Raw genomic sequence first — 20,072 nt, 5'->3', positions numbered from 1 at the left:
GACTAAACCAAATCATTAATTGTTTTAACCATCCCTGCCACACTTAACGATCAAGTGACAGTCAAAAGAAACGAGATCAAAGCATACTCAGAGAGCCTTTCTTCCGGTAATCATATTCGCTAGAACCGATTTTGCTACACTCTAAAATATTTTAACCTCAAAAAATTATTTAAAAGAATGTAACAAATGTAATGTCTTTTAAATAAAAATCTATATTTCGATTTTAAAAAGATGCAAAATGAGAAAAAAAAAATTACTAATTTTAGCTAAGGAAGATATTGGACAACTAGTTACTTATACCGAGCATTTGTTACGGTATGTCCACGCGTCATTTCTCCCCGTGTGACCCGGTCGCATAATTCTCGCTGCGGTTAGTGCAATGCAATAGTTTTGGCCATTTCATTGTTCGGATTTTTGACTGTAGCATGACACTGTAGTGATGTAGAAGTGATTTTGTGATACTTTTTTTTCTATCAAAACTGTGAAACTGTCAGTTTACAAACAGCAAATGAGCTATCCTCATTATTTTAGTTCGAACATTGCAAACGTATTTATGAGCTTGGGAAAGATTTCCACAAACTGATTCATATTTTGACATATTTTGACAGTATCCTAAGTGAAATAATGTATAAAGTAGAGGTGGGCAAAAAAGAGCGAGCAGCTCAAAGAGCCGATTCACTAAAAAGAGCGGATATACCTTGGCTCACAAAAAAACCCAAGTAGCACTCATAACTTGTCGACTGTTGAATAATAGTTAGACAATTGTTTTTGATAAACATACGAGAAAAAATCTGAACATAACTTAAATAACAGTTTGTTTCACTGCTTGTATAACTGACTTGTGTAACTATCGTGTTTTGTGCCACAAAAGTGTTAAAACACAGTCAACTTCACTCTTTTCCAACAAAACACAACATAGGAAAAATTCTCACCTATTTGGGGGGTTCCATCCAATTTGCTGATTTACACTGTTTAAACAACTTATTTTGGTACACCTTCGATAGAAACTTGCTTGCTCACTTCCGTTTGAGGTATTTATCACTTGATTTCAGTCGAAAACGCTTTCTATGAGCTGTAATTAAACGTCAAAATCCTGATATGCCATGATGCTGTTCCCTCATCAGCATTGTTTTCCTCGAAAACAGTTTGTTGGATAAGAATAATATTGCACTGTTTGTTTTACTGCTTATCTAACATAGTCATGTGACGGCATCTTCTGAAAAATGGGCGTGGCCAACCATTCTATAAATAACCTTAGGTTTTCTCGCTTTGTTACACAAATGTTATCGGAGAACAGGTTATATAACTGATATTCAACAAACATATTCAACTTGACATTGCGTGTTGTTAGGTGGTGTAAATTTGTACGTGAGATATTTAGAGTTTCAATAATGTTTATTTATCGATGATTGCAATAATTTTGATTGTTGACCGATTATTTATAAACATATCGCCGGTAAAAGCTACAAAAAATATCAGCTTACGGAATTCATGATAGAGAAAACAACAAATTAAAATCACACCAATTTTCAATGTTACTCCGTGGTACGGTAATCGAAATGAAAGTTGAAACGGTTTGTTATAACAAAGTTACATAATGGAGTTATAAAAACTGACTTGAAACAAACTTATATAACTTTATTTCCAATGACAGCCTTTTCTGGAGTTAAGTTGTATAGCTCACTGCAGTATAACAAAGCTGACAGCAGCCTTGTTATTGACGTTTAGGCCAGCTTGTTTACTATGAAGCCTCGTGGAGAGATGTGGAAGCGCGCCTGGACCTGCCTGGAGATAACAACAAGTCGTCGAAGTCATCGGATCGAATCTTGGGAAAGGCGAAGTTCATCAAAAAATGAAAATCTAAAAGTTCGCCATGAAGAGGGTTTCACATGAATCACAGTTAGAGAGCGCGAAAATATTATTTTTTTTCATGCAATTTCAATTTTTTTTCTAAATAAATCGGCCAGAAACAAGCGTGCCAAAATAGTCAGAGATACTATTCATATTGGCTTCGTCGTTGATTGAAATTCTAATAAGAACTGTTTGTTTACATGTAAGTTGGGTAACGGTTAGACAACTGTTTTCAATCTATCTTTCCTTTTCATTGTGCGCTTTGATTTGACAGCACAGCCGTTAACCACGCCCCCTTTTTTTCGTTGAATCTCTTGTTAGCTAGCACAGTGTTGTCAGATACATTTGTACAACTTACTCTGATAACTTGCATCTTATTCTGGCAAGTTATACAACAGAAAAAAGTGCGCTTTTTCCAATGCACAGGAGTTGTAGAACAAGTTGTGGTAACGAGGCCGTTCGGTTATACAACCAGTTAGGAAATACGTTTATCTGACAAAGTGTGTTGCTTGGGAAGTGCCGTGGTTCATTTGAAGCTTTGGTTTATTGAAAGAACCGCTTCAAGATAGAATGATTTTAAAGATTTTAAACTTGAGTTTTTATTTTATTTATAAATACATAATTCATTGAATGTCAAATAAATTAGAGTATTATTTGATTTTGAGCATTAAAAATATAATTTCAAATATTTCAAGGCTAATCAATCAGTTTCAAAATTGTTTCACGGTGTACTTTTTCAAATACATTAGGATAAAAAGTGGAAAGCTGAAAGCTGAATCGACACACAATTCGTTGGGGGTCTATTGCAAATTTCTCATCAATCTAAATTGAAAACATTTTAGCATTTATGGCAATTTTTGAATGCCAGTGAAAAGTTTTCAAACCCATATTTAAAGTTGTTTTTCTTTGAAATTACTCCAAAAGTAATGCTGAATGATTTTTTTTTCACAAAATAAAAAAAATCATTGGACAACTGATCGTCAAGTAAATAAAAGTTATGCCCAATTACAAATTTGAGCATTTGAATAAGCTTAATTTGGAAATTTTTGGAAAATTTTGCATATTTTCTTAAAATAAATTTGACGTTTTGTTATTTTTTAGCAAAAGTAAACGCATTTGGCGGAACTTTTTTCTATTTTTGATAAAGTCTGTCCAATCCATGGTTCCAAATCAAAATTTGTAAAAAGTCTAAAATGTTTTTTTTTTGTTAAAATATAAAACAATGTTACATAAGTATTATAGGGGAAATATACCCATTTTAATCACTCTAAGCCATTTTTGCCTTCCTCACCTTGCTGAGGAAAGGCTATAAAATTAATTTGACCTCGTATACCCACCTTCACGTATACCTATCGACTCAGAATCATGTTCTGAGCAAATGTCTGTGTGGATGTGTGTAGGTGGGTGGACAAAAAAATTGTCACTCGATTATCTCCGGACTGGATAAATGGATTTTGACCGTATTAGTCTCATTCGATCCGTCTTGGGGGAGTTCGATTTGCGATGCCTTTTCGTTGGGTCGCAAAATTTTTCGCGTCCGTCGCAGTGTGTTTTTCGTTTTTTTCTTCGCGTGCGTGTGTGCGTGTGAGGTGCGACTGGCTTTGACTGTCCCGATGACAGTTAGCCAGCTCGATTTGCGATGCCTTTTCGTTGGGTCGCAAAATTTTTCGCGTCCGTCGCAGTGTGTTTTTCGTTTTTTTCTTCGCGTGCGTGTGTGCGTGTGAGGTGCGACTGGCTTTGACTGTCCCGATGACAGTTAGCCAGCTCGATTTGCGATGCCTTTTCGTTGGGTCGCAAAATTTTTCGCGTCCGTCGCAGTGTGTTTTTCGTTTTTTCTTCGCGTGCGTGTGTGCGTGTGAGGTGCGACTGGCTTTGACTGTCCCGATGACAGTTAGCCAGTTCGATTTGCGATGCCTTTTCGTTGGGTCGCAAAATTTTTCGCGTCCGTCGCAGTGTGTTTTTCGTTTTTTTCGCGTGCGTGTGTGCGTGTGAAGGTGCGGCTGGCTTTGACTGTCCCGATGACAGTCAGTTCGATTTGCGATGCCTTTTCGTCGGGTCGGTAAATTTTTCGCGTCCGTTGTCGATGTGCAACAACAACAAAACCCTATCATACCATTTCATCTCGATACATCGTAACTCGTCGTTCGCAAAGTTAATCAGTACCTCACTAAACATCAATCATTCAAAACTCGTGAAATCATCTCAAGTTAAAAATTACACTGTTTAACCCTTCAGTTTTAATTACAAATGATTTTGGTTCTATCTTTCCACAGCCGGCTGTCTAAGACTAGACCATTTCATTTAAAATTTAACAACAGATAAACGGGAAATGTCTCATCCGCAGCCTCCGATTGCTTGCCTTGAGAATAATACAAAATACCGTTCAACAAACACTATGATTTTGGGTCGCATCATCATCTTCTATGATGAATCCTGACCAAACACCCTATCCTACTAACAAGTTTTCAGGTTCCTGGCGCTCGTGGGGTGTAAGCACAGAGTAAATCAGCTGCCCTAGTAGCAACCTGCGCTAACTAACATTCCCGTCCCTTAAAATCGAGGTCTACAAACTGACATGGCGGGCGCCGTTGGTGGCCAATGACTGTTACCTATTCGCAACTGATCTAGCTTTAGCAATCATGGTGTTTTATCTTTTCAGCGCATTCATACATGCTGTTGATAAGGGAAACACCACTTGATCGTCGAAGCCTATAATCAGTAGTGCTGAAAGGATATTACGGTTCTGTTCAGCAACGGAGGGGCAACCATGGGTGATCTCTCATGCTCTCATGCTCATGCTCATTAGTCTCATTCGATCCGTCTTGGGGTCCCATAGGTCTCTATTTAAAATCAGCAAGTTTAGTTAAGTACTTCAAAAGTTATGCCAAACAAAACGATTTTGGCGTATGTCCGGAAGATTGTTAAAAGGGTGGTTTTTGCAAGAAAACCTATCATGTTACACATTGCCAGAAATGTGTTAAAGAGGCCTTTCTAATCAGCATAAAACATTGGAGATCTGACATTCCTATCAACAATTATTAGCACTTAAGTGTTATTTATACACTTTTTGGAGGCCGGATCTCAGATATTTCAATGAAAATGATGTTCGGATTTATCATGCAACCTGTCGCTAGTCAGATAATCGAAAGACCTTTTAAATTAGCCTAAAACATCGAGGATCTGACAACCCTATCAAAAGTTATTAGCGAAAAAAACGAAGTTGACTGTATAGCTGTCGGCCACTATTGCGTGTCTTCTTTTTTATCTACAAGGACTTCGCCGCCCTGGGCTCCTAAGTGTATGAAAGTATGGCACGGAGCGACGGCGCCGAATTTTAGAGTGCCCCCCCGCGGGATTCGAACCGGCGACCTCTCGGTTGTGAGTTCAGTGCGCAGTCCGATTGATCCACACGGGCGTTATTAGCACTTGAGTGTTATTTATACACTTTTTGAAGGCCGGATTTCAGATATTGTGATAGAAATATTGTCTGAATCTTCCATGCGAACTATCGTTGAATAGGTTTTTTTTATCAGACCTTGCCGATTAGCCAGAAATATTGAAGGTCTGCGAACCCTATCAAATGAAATGAGTAATAAAGTTGATTTGTTAAACATGTTAAGGAGGGAATGTTGATATTTTTACTGAATGTACTGTCTTTATGAATGTGAGGAAGGCACCTCAACCATTAAGTGGATTAAGTAACGTTTATTTTTAAATCAACATTTTTAGATACAGCTATTTGTTACTTTGAGACAGTCAAAAACATTTAATGAAAGCTGTAATTCATTATCAAAGTGCTGATAGGCCAATAATAGAACAGGCTGAGAAAGGGTATATTTCCCCTAAATCGATATTTTGAGGAAATTTTAAAGTGGCGGAGGGTTTTTTTTAAATCTCATTGGTTGAGTTAAGTTTTAAAAATCAGCAACATTTCAATTCTTTGCTTTACAAACAACGTTTTTTTTCCTGCTGTTTACGCTGCACCGCATGCAACTGGTGGCGGATCAATGCACGCACGCGACAACAATTTCGCCAAGTTTGACACGAGGAGACAGAGGGCAGCAAAAAACCTGCAAAAAAAACAAACAGAAACGCATATTTCAACCTCGCGACGGAGAGAAGAGCGGAGGACACACATCAGAGACGAGATCGTTAGCAACGTCAACGTGTTAAGAGAGTGTGTGAGAGAAAAGGCGACAGAAAGAAAAGTGCATCGGTCAGGTGGGGAGAGAGGGAGAGAGAAGGGCGAACGCACTTTGTAAAATGGAAAATTGGCAAAAAAAATGTGTTCGGAAGAGGGCCCTTAATTAGCGGCTGAGAGGTTGGTGCGTGCAACGTGTCAAGAGTGAGAGAGGGAGAGAAGTGGACAGACTTGATGCATCACTTAAATTGGGACAAATTATGCAATTTTGACGTGTTTGCACCTACTTTACCCACCTTTGAGTTGGGGAAGGTTGTTTGTTATAAATGTTTGTGGAATGTTTTGACGAAAATGTTTGTCAATTTTTGTTATTTTTGTCAATACATGATAAGTATAAATTTATGAAATTTTTTCTCCTTTAAGTGTTGTCTCCTTCTCCGTTCCATGGTCTAAAAATTCTGCCAATTTATTTTTTATTTTTGGAAGATTCATTTGTTTTTTCTTGTTTCTTTATTTTTTTAAGCAATCCCTCCACCATGCTAGGGGTTTCCCACTCCATTCCCTTCTCCCGCCGCTCAGAATGCGTTCTACGTGTCCATTAGAGAGAACTAACGAAACGCACGCATGGTTGCGTTGTTGCGTGCTCGCGCAGGCTCACCCAAACCAACTCGAGGGGACAGATGCAAAAAAGATCGCGATCGTGTCACGCAACTCCACGTTGGTGACACCAACATGCATTGCGCACGGTCAGCTGCACTTTGTTGGTGCGTTTGGTTAACGAAATATTGCAAAAAAAATCACGCGCAAATTTTACGTCGTTTTTACGCCAAATTATTACTCTTACTTAAGCGCGTAAATTTGGGTGTGTGTTTGTGTGATAAAAATAACCTTTTTTTTGCAAATCTCTGCAAATAGTAGCCGCCAAAGTCAGCGGGAGCAAGCAGGAAAGCAGAGTGGAAAGATGGGGAGTTATTTCGAGTTCATCACACTTGTGCATTCTGTGCAGGTTGAAGAAGGAAGAAGCTGGGCAAGAGGAAGGGCGGGTGGGGTCCTTAAGATGTCGGTTAGTAGAACGAAAAAGCGCGTTTAAACACCGGCCATTAAAAATAGAAATACGTTATGCGAATTTTGCAAATTTTTGCAAGCAATTTGACATTTTTTTTCTGAACAAAAGTAAATTTATCGCTTTTTAGAATTTCTTATAGAAATTAATTGCCAACTCACCAGGTGTTACTGACCTACAAGTCGCCTAATTCGCACCTTCTTGAGACAGACACCACACGGGGTAAGGATCGGTAATCCTAACCTCCAATCTACCTTGTTGAAAGTGTTCCCCCCCTTCCTGTTTATTACTGATATCTCTGGTGCCGCTGGGTGAACCACCACCACGCTCTACAACAACACAACAAATTCGCAACGCACCCGCGCAATTGGCGATCGGATTACCCCTCAAATCTCCTTCACTCCCCTCCTACCTTAGACGGTTTAACCCTCAAGAGTACAAGCCTTCTTTTCATTTGTAGTAAATTTTATAAACAATCTTTTTTTTTTTTTTTGAGAAATTTGTAGTCTTATCAAATCTGTAGAAATATTTTCATAGAAAATATCCAAACTATCCGAACTTTTGACATACAAATTTACCAAAAATTATATTTTTAAGACAAAATGTTGTATGTTCAATTAAGTGATTTTAGCATGACAACAGGAGACTGAAACATAATCTGATTGAATAGTTAAATAAAATAATAATAAGTCAAAATTCAACAATTGATATTAAAATGCAAAAAATACAGTCTTCAAAAGTTTAGTAAATCTCATTTAGGTGTCGATGCTCCAAGACAGGGCTGCCAGATCTACATATTTTTTTATTCTTCGAAAAGAACGAACGATAACAGTGCTGGAAGTGTTTTTTGTTCAAAATTACAAATATGACACTTCGACGAACGGTAAACATCAATTTAGTGGTCTAACTTTGGACAGTGTTGTCAGATCTTCAATTTTTTCTGCATTGGAAAAGTCATATTCAAAAATTATTCTTTAAACGATGATCGAAAGTCTGGCAAAAGAAGGTTATTTCTAATCGAAGTCAATGCTATTTTTCATGTTTTGAAGTATGCAACTAAAATGTTTGATACTTTTAGTCAAATTCCATACTAAATTGCACGAAAAACTTCACAAAGTATATTAAAAAAAATGTCTTGAAATTTAATTTTCAGCTGAAAATTCCTTTTTTATTTATACTGTTTTCCAAGAGCATTGTTGTTTGCGAAACCTGATATATTTTTTCCAAAAACCTTTATAAATCTCATACCAAGTTTCCTGAATGCTCTAAAAAGACTCATTCACTCGCGATCACGTGACGGAAAAATCTCTTTTCGCTCCCTTTCTCTCTCACTCCATTCGTGTAGCACAGCGCTCAAAGCAGCGCTCAAATTGACGGCAAACTGTGGTAGTGCAGGCCAAGTGAGCGCCTCGCTGGCATTTTGCTCTCGATTCTCTCCTCTCTGCACATATTCGTTTCGATGTATTGGTTTCGCTGTGTGCAGCGATTGGCCAAGGCGCTGGTAGCTGGAGAGTCGTGTTCGCTCGCGAATAGTTGGCCGCTGCAGTCGGGAAAGATTCGATCGGCGAAGGGTTTGTGATTTCTGATCTTTGAGCCGAAAATCAGGACCGTTGTTTCAAACAAATACTTAAAATGTAAATCATGCAAATTAAAAAAAAAAATTAATGAGAATAAAAATGAAAATGATTAAAATAATGATTTGTTAAGTTGCAAACCTGTGTCCAATCTACTATCCAAATTCTTTTTCATTTTTTTTTTTCAATTATTTAGGAGGCAATTTTGAACTTCTTTTATCTTGCAAAAAAAAGTTTATTAAAATTGTTTATTCGTAAAGCTTATGTAGACTTCTTTCAATTTGCTTACATACTAGATATTATTTCTATTGTACAGATTTTTCCGTAGTTTCGGTTTAGACATGCCGAAATGTGTGTACTGTGAATTTTCATTATAAAAGCGCATCATTTGATTTAGTGGCGAATTTTTTATTAGCATTTATGTTTACATGTTTACATTTATTGTTTGTGACCTTTTCTACAATACAAATAAATAAATAAAATAAAATAAATAAAAAATGAAAAAAATGGCTGTACCAAAAAGCTACATGAAATAAGTGAAATCGTCGAATGCATTTTTTTGTTCTAAAAAATTATGAGTTCTCATTTCTTATGCCATTTGAAGATTCATAGTTGGCTAACAAATTTACTTTTGACGAATTTTTGGACCCAAGTCCGTCTGGAGTTAATCAAATACTACCAAAAAAATATAATTATTGATTTTGATACCGTGGAGAGAACAAAATAGTTTCAACACCTTGACCTTGAATTGAAGTTATCAAAAGTGGTTTAGTTTTTCATCAATGTTCAAGTGACAGACATTTTAAAATTGTACTGACTAAAAAATGCCTATTGCCTCTTAAACATGTAAAATTACATATTTTGACGTGTAATTGTACTTTTCAATTAAATTGAGGTAAAATTACATCGAAAAACAGCTAAATCTTACAAATTTTCGACACTACAAAATAAAAATGTCTTTAAAGTGTGTAGTCATTTCGGGGAACAGCTTCTAATTCCAGCGTGCCTCTAATGTTGGCAGGTCAGAACTTTGACATGCAAATAAAGCTAATTAAAAGCGTTATCAACTGAAATCGAGTGATAAATAGCTCAATGAGAAGTGAGCAATCAAGTTTCTATCAAAATATTTATTTACTGAAAAAATATTTTTTACTGAATTTTAGCTAATAACTAATATTTATGTTATAAATGTCTAAGGCCGTTGCAAATATTTTTCAAAGTTTATGTCATCCAAATGTTGAAACCTAGGCTTTTAATATCAATTTTTATATTTTTTTGTTTTACAAATTCTTGCTACAATTGGTAAAAAATCACTTAGATATTCCATTACAGACTTGAAAAAGGCTGAAATAGAGTAATAAATAGCTTTAGGAAGTAAGCAACAAAGTTATCATCAAAATAATTTGTTGAAATAGTAAAAAAACATCAAATTGGATGAAAACTCAACCTCCCAAGTAGCAATAGTTTCAGGAGCTAACTTGAATCACCCAAAGGTTAACTCCCCCACCTCCAGGACCTCAAGTTTCGCGGGGTTAGAAGATCAAACACTTATCAAGGTCTCTCTCGCTGCGCCCAGTCCACCCTAAAAAAACTGACCGTTCCGACCGAGGTTCCGACACTTCCCAAAGAGGGGCCGCCGCCGCCGCCGCAGGTCGCGAATTGGCCAGGGCTCTCTAATCTAATCTAATCTAAAACCCATTAAATGCACTTATTTCCATTCGATGCAGCCGGGCAGGCGAATCTGTGCATTGTGCTGGGGCAGCAGCACGGCTGGATTTATGCTTATGCTAGGGCAGCAGTGCAGCGGCTAGTTGGAGTGCGTAAGTCGCGGGTTTAAGTCGCGGAGAGAGAACGTAAGCCGGGGAACATAGGTAAGTGCGCGAAATAGAAGGAAGGAATGTGCGGAATTTGGTGTGATGAATTAGACAGAAAAAAAGGCTGTTAGTGCTAGGGTCGCTATGTAGGTCGGGCATAGCTATGTTTCCTGGTTCATGTTGGTTAGAAGTTTTTTTTTTTTATTTCTCATTTCTAAGGTAATACTTTAGTATGAAGTTAGCCGTTAGCACGATTAATTCTCCAATATTTAGATTGAAACAAAATAATTTTAGCCAACTGAAATCATTCTGAAACAGAATAAAAATGATTCCTAAAATTAATAATAACTTCTAAAACATCAACCACAAGTGAAGAGAAAGAATGATATATAATATAGCAATGTGCGTTATCGGAAATTTCTTGGAAGCAAGTAGCTGACTAAATATTGCTACATCATTAAAATGTGAAATTATATTGTTATTAATGTGGAATCCAATGATAAGAATGGCAAATAATGAAAATCGCTTTGAGCTTAAAAATAAAATTGTATTTATCTGCATATCAAGCCAATGACATTCCTTACTTAAAATTGAAATACAGTCTAGACTCGATTATTCGATGCCCTGATTATCCGAAGTTTCGATTATCCGAAGGTTTGTATAGGACTTTGGATAATCGATTCACAAAATTTTTTCATCTTGGAACGGTTTTTTTTTCAAAAGACCGGATTTTCAAATAAGAACCGCAGTCGCTCTTTTTAGTGAACCGGCTTTTGACCGCCATCTTGGACTTAAATTTTTTAAATCACCTTAGATTAGTTTAGGGGTTCTTCTAAAGCTCAACAATCAAATCAGAGTTGTTTTGTTCAAAATAGTTCAACTATAAAAATAAAACAATATAAGTTAACAGCCATTTTTATTTTTTGTTAATTATTTTCAGAAGGTGATCTGTAAGATGAGGCGAGGTTTCTGGCTGTCAAAGAATATTCAGCACGAAACCCAGATTTTATTGGGAAATTTTACCATTTTCTGGGCCGAGCAATTCCATGTCAAATAGGGAATCGGTTGTACCCGACCCTCTCCGATTTCAATGAAACTTTGTAGACATGTTATCCTAGGCATATACAAGCCATTTTTATGTATATGGAGCCAGTTACACTCGATAATGACATTTGAGAAGGGCATAAGTGTTTTAAATATTTTTGTATTTCGTAATTTAAAAATTTCTGTATCTCGAAGCCGTTGCATCATATCAAAATGTGGTCAAAGACAACCTTGTAGAAAATTTGACGGGCTTTCCGAAAAAAATACACTGAAACAAAAATACACGCCACTTTTATGAGATTTTTTGATTTTTAAGTTTAAAAGTCAAATTTGAAGGTGAGCCCACGATTTTTTTTCGTTAAAAATTTTTGTGAAAATAGCCTAAGATGTTACAAAAAGACTCACGAAAAATGCAGGATGGAGCAACTCACCTAAAAAATTACAAAAATTATTTACTGAAACTGTTTTTTTGAAAAGTGCTACAAACGTCGAAATTTTCAAAAATTGAACTCGAGAGTCGATTCTTTAGACAATTTTATATAAGAGTCTCCATATTGACCACTGTCCTAAGTCCAATCCTTGTTAACCCACCGGAGGTCGCGTACGTGTACTTTGTACACAGTTTGTAAGGGCACTTGTAAGAAAGGCGAAAACACGCGACTTCCCGAAGGTTAAGTACAGCGGTTTTAAAAATAAAAATGTTGAAAAAATAGGTTTTTTGATGGTTTTTGGCAATTTCTATATGACAGACTTGATTTTTCAGTCTCGAAAGTATTTTTACCGGAAAGCTCGTCCAATTTCCCATAAGTTTGTCTTTGGCCACATTTCAATTGGATGGCAATGAAACTTTGTAGGCTTACAGATATAATTTTTCAGGTGAGTTGCTCCATCCTGCATTTTTCGTGAGTCTTTTTGTAACATCTTAGGCTATTTTCACAAAAAATTTGAACGAAAAAAAATCGTGGGCTCACCTTCAAATTTGATCTTTAAACTTAAAAATCAAAAAATCTTATAAAAGTGGAGTGTTTTTTTCATTCAGTGTATTAAAAAAAGAAAGCCCGTCAAATTTCCTACAAGTTTGTCTTTGACCTTTTTTGATACGATGCAACGGCTTCGAGATACAGAAATATTTAAATTACGAAATACAAAAATATTTAAAACACTTACGCCCTTCTCAAATGTCATTATCGAGTGTAACTGGCTCCATATACACAAAAATGGCTTGTATATGCCTTGGATAACATGTCTACAAAGTTTCATTGACATCGGAGAGGGTCAAGAAAAAAGTACTTTCAAATTCCTGTTTTGGGCTGGAATTGCTCGGCCACAGAACCGAAAAATGCTTTTTTGCAATTCCGTCGTGAAACTACTTACTTTTCCTGTCATTCTTGAACGACGAAATAGCCTACTTTTCTGTACCAAAAATAACTGAATCGAATAGCAACATTTTTCAAAATAAATGCTGAAAAGTTCTACTTTTCAGCACTCAAATGGGTGCTGAAAATATGAACTTTTCAGCACTTGTTTCGAAAAGTAACACTTTTCAACATTTTTTCGATTTAAACGATTTATTGACAAAATACAAGGAAATTTGACATTAAATTTCACTCAGTGTGTGTTTTTGGAATTGCAAAAAATGTTGTATGGAACTCGTTGCAAAACTTGATTTTTTCAGCACTCTTCGTATTGATCCAACTCGGTAAATCTCGTTGGATAAATGTACGACTCGTGCTGAAAAAATCCTCTTTTTGCAACTTGTTGCATAAACTACTATTAAAACATTTTTTTAAGCCAATGTTCACCTAAAATCCGCAAAAAATGGTCTGGAAAATGGCCAAATTTCCACTTTTCTGAAAATCTCCATATAAAATTTAGCATTTGAGATAACTTTTTTAGACAGCTTCAAAACCCGCCTTACTTTATCTAATCTACACAGAAAAAAAAAGTTGAATTTTGGAATGTTGAAAATTTGGTAGGTTGAATATAAGCTCTTTTTGAGTAATATAACATAAAAAATGTGTAAAAATGTGAACCTGATGAATATTCATCAAAAACTGATGAAAATTCATCATTTATTGGGATAAAATTAATCATTTTTTGACACAAAATCTGTCACCATTTCCTGATGAATATTGCCATTTTTTTTCTGTGTACATACCTAGGATCAACTACAGAAATTGACAGGTAATTTATTTTTTAACAATATGTCGTGCATTAGCTTAGAGAGTTTAATTCGTGCTTGTCATTTCATTAGGGCACATAACTTTTGTAAACAAGAGTGTGTCCCTTTCACACCTTATGTAAACTGTCATTTGAGTGAAAGGGATACACTATTGTTTACAAAAGTTATGTGCCCTTTCGAATTGTTAGGCTCCAATTCGCATTCGAAATTATTTGGTAAAGATTACTCTATGCCTGGTGCAGGGTGACCACTCAAATCACATTTTCAAATTCCCGACTTTTTCCAGACTTTTCCAAAATGCTTAAATAACAGGCATTTCTTATCGCAAGAATGATTTCAAACAAAAGACTTTCTATAAGAAAAGTCAATTAAGCACCGAAACAAAATTCTAAATGAATTTTAAAAAAATCAAAAGACAACAAATAAAAAAAAACTTCAAAAATGGAAATTCATTATTAAGATTCAGAGTAGAAACACTAATAATTAGTCTATGAAAAAAATAATCGAAAGTTTAACAATACTTATAACTTTCATGTTATTTTTTAAACTGACAAACGTATACTTTTTGATACTTCGTTACAACTTGAATTGACAAAAAGTTAAAGATAACTGAACTTGAAATTCCGTTCTTATTTTAATTTAAACTTCATCATAATTTTAAACCAAAGAATTATTAAAACATAATTGCAGTTATTATTCATTCAAAGGATTTAGGAAATGTCAAAGAAACCATAAACCATAACTTCGCAGTTCCCTTTTTAGTTTTGTAATTTTTTAAATTGATTTTTTTGGAGTCAGTTTTCAAATATTCAATCCATTTACAAAATGAAATAGAATTATAACTCTAAGCTGACCATTAGGCTCTAGTTTTATATTAGTTTTTCATTAACGTCACCTCTTGTTTGATAAACAAAAATTAATAAAGATCATTTGTTTAATATTCATTAAGATTTTGAATGTCTTGAATAGCTTTTCCCTACTTAAATATATTGAAATAGTGATAAGAACCTCAAATTTTAAGTAAGTTACTAAAGCAGAATTGAGTGAATTCAATTTGAAAATTGTACAAAATATTACAAAATAATTCAATTGTTAAAAAATCATTTTCAAACAAGTATGCTTATAATTCCCGACTTTTCCCGACTTTTTTTTAAACAGTAATAAATTCGACGCAACAATTAATAAAGCAAACTTTTTTAATAAAACTTCATCATCCCGGTACGAGAATCGAACTCACGACCTCTGAATTGGAAATCCCATCCACTACCGGTCAGTGATCCCAGTGAGCAGATTTACTCTTTGAAGGGATCTGACGTTGTCGAGCCAGACTGGAATCTAATCCATACACCTTCCGCTTACAAGGTGAAACCCGTAACCTCACGGCCACGGCAGCTCGACTTTTTGTTGTATTAATTTAATTCATTTTAGTTAAATTTGAATGATCTTCTAACAAAACTTCTTCTTAATTTAACACAAAAAAAGAATAAGTGAAAATAAAAATGTTGATTAACACAACTTATATCAGGGGTGCCCAAAGCTGGGTGGGCCAAATTTGAAGCTCACATGAGCTTGCGGGCCAAATGTGAAAAAATGTTGTTGCAATTCCGTCGTGAAACTAATTACCAAAAACAACAGAATTGAATAGGAGCACATTTCAAAACAAATGCTGAAAAGTTTTAACTTTCAGCACCAGGGATGCCACATAATTTTTAAAATGTCTGTGAAAAAGTCTGTGTATGTCTGTGTCTTTGTCTTAAATTCAAATAAATCAATTTACAGTCATAGAAATCTATCAAAAATTGTGTTTTTAAGCATTTGAAGACTAAAAAAATAAGTTTCGATTGATATTTTAACAAAATAACAATTTAATGAAGTTTTTAAAAAGTCTGTGCACCTCAAAAAATGTCTGACACGAGCTCAAATGTCTGTGAAACACAGACAAATCTGTGAACTCGTTGCAAAACTTGATTTTTTCAGCACTCGTCGTATTTATCCAACTCGGTGAACCTTGTTGGATAAATGTACGACTCGTGCTGAAAAAATCTTCTTTTTGCAACTTTTTCCATCAACTACTATTATTTAAATGAAACTGAACTGCTTATGATCTATAAAACTGAAAAATAGATTTATTACCTGTTTTTTTTTATTTCATGTTTTTTTTTACATTTAAGAGAACAACAAATTAAATTTTTTCAACAGTTTTGATTAGAAAAAGTTCTAATCAATTGGTTCAAATTTATAAGAATCAACTAAACCAAATAAAATCTGAAAATATTATCCATAAGCTTTTCCTTGCCTCAATATTTTTGTAAGATGAAAATTACCACGATCTTATCAAGGTCAAGGGGTGGTTAAAGAAAATCCTAATTTCATTAGTATAATTAAAATGGAAATAAGGTGCTGAATTTAATGCTCTGGATTTTTCATTAAACTTTTAAGGCCGTTGAAAATATTTGTTGAAGATTATGTCCCTCGACTCTGCCTAAAGTCAAAGAGGGGGCAAACAAATACAAAAATATAATAAATCTTAATAGCAGGCCATGGTAATCAAATTTTAATGAAAAACGTTACTTAGTCCACCTTAAGGTGGTTGGTGCCTTCCTCACATTCATGTTGTATTTACAAACTAATTTATGAGTTTTTTGTTTTTTTTTTTTTCATTTTCATAATTATTTATTTTACCAGAACAGCAAACAGCAAAAACATAAAAAAATATTTGCAACGGCCTATTTTAATATGAAAAAAAAACTATTAAAATCTGTATTATTTTATTTATAAACAAAGTGCAACTTAAATTATAAATCGTTGCGAAAGGATTTTTTAACAATCAATCCTCCAATTTAAAAAATAATAATAATTTTTTGGTCTAATAATTTAGATTTCAAATGTCAATTCATCCAAATGTCCAACTAAGTACGAATTCCGAGCTGAAAGGTTATAAATAGGCCTTTTCCGGCTTTAAAATCTTAGTTTCACGCAATAAGACGTCAAATTTTGAAAAAAATAGTTGCATGAATAATGTATCAGATATTTTGAAAATACTTGGTTATAGCACAAGTGCACGAAGCATTTCGAGATTTTTTGCTACAATTTTGAAAATTGGCAGCATGCATTCCAATGATCAACTTTAACAGATTTACAGAGAAACAAATCTTAAAAATATGACCAAAATTTAAATTATGATAATAGATGAATAAAACTAAATCAATTAGAGCTATTGACAAAATTGACAATTTCAACAGTTTACATTTTTAAGCAACGAAACTTTTTTTCTGAATGATTCTGTTTAAATTTTGTGGAAAAAAGGAAACAAAATGCTTAGCATATGAAATAGAGAAACATAGCAAAAAAATAAAATTAAAAAAATAAAACGTTCAATATTCCAACAGAATAAGTAACTAAATCAGTAACTGATTTAAAATTTACATGATTCCTTAAGAAATCAAAAAATATCTGATGTTTTTCCAGAACCCCCCAAAAAACGGCAAGAATAACCCACCAAACGAAAAAAAAACCACGACCTACCTTAATCGCAAAATCTCGCCAAGCGGGCGTCACCCGTCCAGCACTCCATAAAGGTTCGGGCGGCGGCGGCTGCGGCGGCGGTTTGGCTTCTTCGTTGGTAGGGTTGGGATATTGTTTATTGGTGCGCCGCCACCAACAACACACCACGGACCACGATCACCTAGCACGATCTAACTTTCTTTTTTCTCTGTGTGCGTGTTGTACCAGAACTTAGAACAATATCACACGACTGCGACGACACGACCCGACTATTTTGACGCACTATTAATCGATCGTTTTGATCGATTCTCACTGCTGGGGGGTCACCACACACTCACGCACGCACGCGCGAACCCCGAAAACTCAAAAATCACACGCGAACGCGTACCGCGGCACAAAACTCACGAAGAAACGGCCGAAAAAACCTCGCACGATCACTCACACGCACCGCCACAATTGATCGTTTTTGTTCGTTTTTTGTTTGCTGTTGGACACTTGCGATGAGCGGATGGGCAGCGTGCGTGTGTGGGTGCACGAAATGTTACGCGAGAGGGTTTGTTCGTGCGTGTCGATCACTTGCGAAAAAGTCACTGAACTTGGTGTTTTTTTTTTGCACGAGCGCGTAGCGCGAAGATCAACCTGGTTGTTGTTGATTGTTGTTGCTGTTCAAAACTTTCAAACCCGCGAGAAACGTAACACGCACGAACACGCACAAACGATCGCTTCGCTCGGAGAGCGATTTAAGAAAAAAGATATCGTTTTCACGTCAAACAAAACTTTTTTTATTCGAGGAGCGTCGAGGAGGAGCAATCCAAACTTTATTTTACTGTCGACGCCGCGTACGCACACGTAATCCCAAGCAGTAGGCGACGGCAGCGGTGGTAGGCGGAGTTCCGGCGGTCGACATAGTCGAGGAACCTGCACGTTTATCTGTCACACACTTGATCGTTCGCGGCTGTCAATTGCACGCATTTTTGATCGCACGCGCGAGAGCGAGCGTGTTTTTTTTTTCAAAGTGCACGGGACATTCTTCGATGAGGCTCCTCCCACTTTTTTTTGCTGCTGCCAAGAATCGGCCGCCGGGGGGCTCTTCTTTTGTTTCCTGACGCGACGCGGTTTTGTTTTGTTGATTTGTTGATGCGCGCTGCGTTGTTGTGGCTGTTGCAATGAACTTTTTTTTTGTTTTCGCGTGTATGACACTCACTCAAAGAAATTTGATGTTTGTAAATTTTTCACCGCAATTTTTTAACTCTCAAAGATTCCGAATTGGTATGGCGATTTTGGTTGACGACTTTTAGTTGCGTTTTTTTGTTTTAAGAAATTTAGGGAAAAACTGAAAAGATTTTGTATAACTGCAAAGAGATTTTGGGGTTAGATCACGCGGATGTTGCACAACGGTTGCAGAAGGTGAAGGTCTGGCCCGGGCAGTACCTCCAGAATCTGCAGAGTTCCGAAACGCCAAGTTGGCTGTCTCTAATCCAGGAAGTTGACTGTGCTCCAAAGTCTTCCGGAAGTTTGGTTCCCGCGCCAACGCGTGTCTTCTTCACTGTCTAATTTTTTAATAAACGTCACACACGGAGTGGCCAGAGTGCCGCGCGGTGTAATGTAGGCTTAGAAGCCTGGGCCTGGCCGTACACACACGATAGGTTCGGTTCGGTTATCGAAGGTCCGATTCGGGGCACACACAATCACTGTGGAGGTTCCGGCGCGCGAGAAAAAATCCCGATCCCGGGTGATCCGGGGGGCGGTTGGGTAGCAGGACGAGTGAAAAAAGTTGAAAACTACTAAATAGTTTCGGGACGGGCGACGCACACCACACTCCGTCAAGAGTTCGGGCCCATGTACCACACGTCGTCCGGGAGTCCACCGTGATCTGATCTGAACTGGTCGGCAGGTCCATCGAACCACCGTGAAGGAGGAAGAACACACACTGCCTCCGCCGCTGGTCCTGGCCCGTATTGTGTGTGACGTGTGTGTGACGAGAGATCGACCCCCGGAACACCCCTCGGACCGAGAGCCTTCGGCTCGTCCTGACCAGTCGCCGAAGAACCAAAAAAAAACAACACACACAGAACTCCAGAACGACTCCTTGGGAGTGCCGACGGAGGACACGCGCGCGGTACAAATCGTAGCAGGCGGTGGCGGTCACAGGACACTCTACACTCTCCCTCCCTCCCTAGTAAGCCGAGGGGTCCACCAACAACACAAAAACGAAAGAACAACAACAAAAAAAAACGGCAGCAGCCAAGACACTTCTAATTAATCCGCTCCTCGCTCTCGAGAACCTCTAACGGCTCGGACGACGGCGGTCGAGCGCGCTGCACTTACGATGCGGCCGAACAGCGACTTGTATTGAACTGACGTTTGAACACAGAACGCAGCGCTGCGTTTCTGGTGCTAGAGGAAAAATCAGCCAGCGCGCGCCACAGCCACACACATAGGCGCGCGCGTACGCTGCACATAGGCTCTTCTCCTCTGTGCAACGCCGCGCGGCACACACACACACCACCACAAACGCTCGGGGGGCCTCTCTATTCAACTACACACGCCGCGCTGATGTACATAGCAGAACACACACGTACGAGGGGCCCTCCGTGCACCACGCTGCAGCCACAACAGTAGTGCCCCCCGACTGCTGCGTGACAGGCCGGCAGGCGCGGAAGGGGTTGGTGTCCTGGGAGAATGCGCACGTGCGCGGGGATCTCCAGCCCGCGCACACACTCTAACGTTCGCTCACGCTCACGCTCTCTCGCAAAAACGTTCAGTATATAACGCTCACGCTCACCGCCAGTCACTCACTTCCCCTCCACGAACGCGCTCGCGTTCTCTCCCTCTCACGCTCTCGCGAGTTCCAGTTGCGCTGCGAAACGCGCTCTCCCTCTCACATCTCGCAGAAAAT

The 20,072-nt window shown here is 37.3% G+C and overlaps 1 protein-coding gene across 11 annotated transcripts in view; it reads right to left on the bottom strand.

Moving 5' to 3' along the window:
• Positions 1 to 19,607, bottom strand: part of LOC6042684 (longitudinals lacking protein, isoforms A/B/D/L) — a 345,300-nt gene extending 325,693 nt beyond the window's left edge. For 2 of the 11 annotated variants that reach the window (XM_038260739.1, XM_038260745.1), the window contains exons 1-2: positions 18,605 to 19,212; positions 17,195 to 18,525 (exon numbers count right to left, since the gene is read on the bottom strand). The gene's annotated coding sequence lies outside the window, so the exon portion shown is untranslated. The other 9 variants (XM_038260749.1, XM_038260766.1, XM_038260770.1 and 6 more) reach the window with 9 other exon arrangements.
• Between the last annotated feature and the right edge of the window lie 465 nt (positions 19,608 to 20,072).

This window comes from Culex quinquefasciatus, chromosome 1 (genome assembly GCF_015732765.1).
Source record: "Culex quinquefasciatus strain JHB chromosome 1, VPISU_Cqui_1.0_pri_paternal, whole genome shotgun sequence".
Taxonomy (NCBI): Eukaryota; Metazoa; Arthropoda; class Insecta; order Diptera; family Culicidae; genus Culex; species Culex quinquefasciatus.
The sequence above is the reverse complement of the archived record's forward strand: the minus strand, read 5'-3'. Positions and strand labels throughout refer to the sequence as shown.